Here is a 5,189-nt window from a genome sequence, read left to right on the forward strand (position 1 = left end):
GAAGCATGTTTACTCCATGGTTAGGCAAAGGATTTGTGATGACATTTGGCAGCTACTTCTTCTGAAGTTCAATTTTGCCTTCGTCAATCAAGCCTTGTTGGTCGTGGTAATGACAGTACAGATTGGGCTTATACCAGGTAGGTGGATTGTTTAAATCCACAGGCCTAGGAGGAACTAAATTGATCATTCCCTGCTTCTTGAGCTTGGTGAATAACAATGAGGGTGTCATTCCTTCAAAGTTGAAATTCCTCCTAGATGCTTCAGATTCAGTTTGGATCACAAGAGGGGGAGATCCTGCGGCTACCACCTGGACTTCTGCCGCCTGGCTACTTGTCCCTACAGTATTTCCTCCTTTGGCTCTTGGGCTTTTCCTTGCTGAATAGCTTCCTGATGCTTCACGGATCATACCCTGATTCTGCCTTTCTTTAAAGATCTTATCTTCAATCTTCTTTCCAATTGTCATAAGAGCATCAAATGTCTTGATGTGCTGGTAGTATATCTTCTCACGGTACTCCCCGTACAGACTTTCTAACAATATCTTAACCTGCTCCTCCTCAGTAGGGCGGTTCCACATTTTTACGGCCTTCTCCCGAAACCGCATGATGTAGTTTGAGAACTCTTCAGTTGGTTCTTGCCTCAAGGTTTCCAATTCTCTTTGAGTAATATCCATCTCGGTGTTGTACGAATATTGCTTAGTGAAGGCTTTAACCACAGAGGCCCATGACTGGGTTTGACTGTGGTCAAGCTGGGTTAACCACCTCAAAGCAGATACGGCCAAAGAATACAAGAACGCCTATCCCATTTGGTTTTCAGAAAGTCCCCATGATCTGGCAATGGTGGCAAAAATCTTGAGATGAGCCCTAGGATCTCCCGATCCGTCGAACTTATCCAATTTCTATTTGAAATCTTCGGGGATTTTCCCCTTGGGAAAGAACACCAGGTCTTCCTCATCTTTTTCTTTGACTTTACCCTTGACAACCACTTCCAACTCGGCTACTTTTTCTCTCATTTTCTTCTCCCATTCAGTCTCAAGAGGGTCCATAGAGTGGCTATCTTCCCCTTCTTCTACTGGTATGATGATTGGAGTCTTGAGGGTTGCGGGGTTGGTTTTCTGGACTTCTTGCTCTGCTGGTCCAGTTATGGATCCGCCCCTAGATAGTTCATTGACCGACTGAACTAGTTGTGCCATGAGTTGCCGCATTTCGGCCATGTCTACTTGCAGCCTATCCACTCGATCTTCGACATGACTTTCAGACAGTGATCCTCCGAAGGATTCATGTCACTCACAAGTGATATCTCAGAAGATGAATTAGAAGAATGAGAAGGAATCAGGGATCCTAAGGAGAATGGCGGGCTGACTTGAGTCAACCTTCCACCACGTCAGATCCAGATGGATAAGGACGGAATCGTGCTTCTACGAAAGAGAGAAGAATACCTAGTTTAGACCCTAAGAAGGCTAAAAAAGATTTTATTTTTTTTTTTTGGGTCAATTTTTCCTTTGAGCTTTTATGATTTTTTGGTATTTTATAACATTTGTTTTATATTATTTTATTATTTTATTCGACTCAAGTAATCGGAATGGTCATCAGAGTTTCAGCAGACTCCTTCTGAGACCAGACTTCGAATGCCCTCATTGCCCAAGCATTTTCGAACACACAAAAAAATACAAACAAAAGAAAGATCTTAATTACCGGGTTATTGACTATTATATCTGGAGTCAAAATGAGATGTCCTCCTCTCTTTTTTTTCGAGGGACATGTAAGGTTCCATTATATGGAAGTGAACTTCCATTTTTCTTCGAGGGACCATCGTGGGACTATGGAATTCCTTATCTTTGGTGGCATCTCATACCAAAACCAGGTTAATCGTCAAATGACCTTAAACTCGGTCTTTCTTACAGCTAACAAAGGTTAGTTTGTGTCGTACCCTAATCATATGTGGTCTATTTTCCTACATGATGCATGTAATTGGTAGGCTTCCATAGGACAGAACAAGGCCACCCTTGACAGAACCGATATACCTATCGCTCATGATCGTGAATTGTAGGCACGTGGTTCTTTTGATATACCTAGAGAATAGGTCACACAAACTCAGAGTAATCGAGCTAGTGCCTTTTTTGAGTGACAAAGCACTCCACAGCACACTAGCGAATACCCTCGCTGGTGATTCTAAACTCGTACGAGTAAATATCAAGGGTGTAGAAGCCACGCAAATTACCCATGACTACTCATGGGGTCCAACGACTAACTACGGGGGTAAGGGGGGTTCCCATGCAGTGTATGTGTGCAAGAAAGTGGTACAGGAAGCGGCTATCATCCGATCTCAGAGTACTTAGTATGACGTGCCTCACCTCCCCGGGGGTATAGGCACGACAGGGAGTACCCTCGCCGTTTGATTTCACTTCGAGCACTATGCATGATGCGGTTAGTACACACAGGGGTTAGCCAGACAAACATATTATGGTATTTATTTATTTATTTTATTTTGTTTTGTACATTTTTTTTTTATTATATTTTTTATTATTATTAATATTCTTTTTTTTAATTTTTTTTTTTTTATTATAAAAGTTTAGAGAGAACATTTTGTCATTTATTAATAGCACCTATTTAGAGAGTTTGACATCGGGTGAACATTTGTCCACCACATCCCCAGTGAAGTCGCCAGTGTAAGTACCGTGGTCCCTCGGGACGAGGGTTTCCTCAGCCCTTTATGGTATATGGCGACATAGGGTTAGGACCCATTAAGTGTAGCCCTAACCGTTGTGAGTTGAATCGAGCTACGTGACTCCATATGGTCTGACCAAAGGTTCGGGTAAGGGGTCAGGTTACGAGTGTGGGAAGGTGTTAGGCACCCACCTTGCCCGGCCGAAGCCGGTCTCTCTGTGTTAGATGCTACATAAGGACGAATCTTCTCTCTCTTTTATTACGGGGACGGGGGATATTATGAACTACATTCAGATGCTATGAATTAAACTAAAGCATAATAAACTACATTACATATATGCAAAATATGGACTAAAATGCTGAAATATGAAAGGACTACATTGAATCAACAAAAATGCAGTAATTATACCTATATGGTTATATTCCCCTGGCTCAGGGGAGATAGACGAATGGACTGACGCCGATTCTTTCTCGACAGAGTAACGGCTCTTTTAAGTGATTTGGAGATGGGTAAACAGACAGAATAACATCTGTAATAAAGGAGTTTTGATGGTTATCCATGCACGGACGGGATAACAATGCCAAGGAGCCAAAGCGCTCTATACTCAAAGGGACAATCGAAGGATCTGTCCGCCACAAGAAAACTTCAAGCACTCACACTCTCATGAGAGAAGGAGAAGAGATGAGGGTGAAAAGGGAGGAAAATAGGCTAGGAATCACTTGGGGAGGTTCTCTCCACCCAATCTTCCTTGGGAAATGTGGGAGGGGACCCTCCTATTTATAGGGAGGGACCCCTTCTCTCTCCTAGCCGGATAAGTCCTCCACGGCGCCATGGAGGTGTCCACGGCGCCGTGGGTGATGTCAGCAGGCTGATGTCACACCCCCTCATAGCGCCGTGGAAATCCGGTACACATCCCCACGATGTCGTGGGAAGGCATCCACGGTGCCGCAGGAAGAGTCAACGGCACCGTGGGAGCACAGTGCCATTTTTCCTTGTTTTTGGGCTTAAAATGGCCCTTTTTGTGTTCAGCATGGTTCTTGGTCTTCTGGGTCAGGTATCTTGGGTCTAAAAAGAGGGAGAGTGCGTCATCCATCATCCATGTCCCGTTGTCATCATCGCCAATTAGGGGGTGACAAAAAATCAGTGTCTACAGAAGGCATTTTTAATGTTCAATTGGTGAACAGACCATCCATTGGAGATGGCAAAGGAAAGAACTGTCTGAATGGTTGTGGGTTTGATGACGGGACTGAAGGTCTCATCATAATCAACCCCATGATGCTGATGGAAACCCTTGGCCACCAATCTCGCCTTGTAACGCTCAAGAGAGCCATTTACTTTTCTCTTAATCCTGTATATCCACTTACAGCCAATTAAATTCATGTTAGGGGTACGTGCAATAAGAGACCACGTGTTATTATGCAATAAGGCATTAAATTCCTCGAACATGGCAGAGCGCCAATGGGGGTCACAGTTGGCTTGGGTTTAGGTTGTTGGTTCAGCTGGTATGGAGGATGATAGGTTGGCTTGAAGAGAGGAGGGTTGAGGCTAGGTGAGGGCATAAAGGTCCGTTAACAGTCATGTACGACGTGGGGGATTGAGGGGCGGTGTACATGTGGGGGAAAGAGTGGGAGCCATGGGTGAGGTGGTGAAGGTGGGACTAGTGATGGGTGTTAATGGTGGGGCTGTGTAGGTGGCGGATGGGGGATCAACTGGGTTCGGGGGTTTAGGTATGGGTGGTGGTGGGACATCCGCTGGTGGTAAAGGGTTTGGGTGTAATGGCAAAGATACCCATGGGCTGGTGAGTAGTGGTGGTTGTTGCGGAGGGCATTGGGGCTGGGTTTTACTAAAGGGAAAAACATTCTCATCAAATCGCACATGGCAGGCAATGTAAATTCTATCGGTCTCAATGTGCAAGCATCTATAGCCAGAGTGAGCGGGCCTATAGTCCAAGAAAATACATGGAGCAGAGCGAAATTCCATCTTATGATTGTTGTAGGGGCAGAGGAAAGGAAAACATAGACATCCAAAAGTCTTTAGAAAGGAGTAATCCAGTGGGTGGTGAAATAGGATTTCGAGAGGGGATTTATCATTAGTAACTGGGGAGGGCATCCTATTAACGAGATATACAGCGGTCTCAAAGGCATAGTCCCAAAAAGCATGTGGAACAGAACCATGAGCAAGCAAGGTTAGGCCGGTTTCGGCAATGTGACGATTGCGGCGTTCGACTGCACCTTGTTGCTCATGGGTATGAGGGCAAGACAGCCGATGTTGAATGCCAAGAGAGGCAAAGAAGGGAGCAAGAGGACGATACTCACCCCCCAGTCGGTTTGAACCGATTTTATTTTGCATGAAAATTGACTTTCCACAAGTAATTGAAAATGTTTAAAAATTGAGAAAACGTCTGATTTGGCCTTGAGTGGAAAAAACCAAATAAATTTTCTATAATCGTCCACAAATAACATAAAATAACGATGCCCCAAAGATGAGAGTGTGGGGGATGGACCCCATACATCACTAAAAATTAA

The sequence above is a fragment of the Telopea speciosissima genome, chromosome 10, assembly GCF_018873765.1.
Source record: "Telopea speciosissima isolate NSW1024214 ecotype Mountain lineage chromosome 10, Tspe_v1, whole genome shotgun sequence".
NCBI lineage: Eukaryota > Viridiplantae > Streptophyta > Magnoliopsida > Proteales > Proteaceae > Telopea > Telopea speciosissima.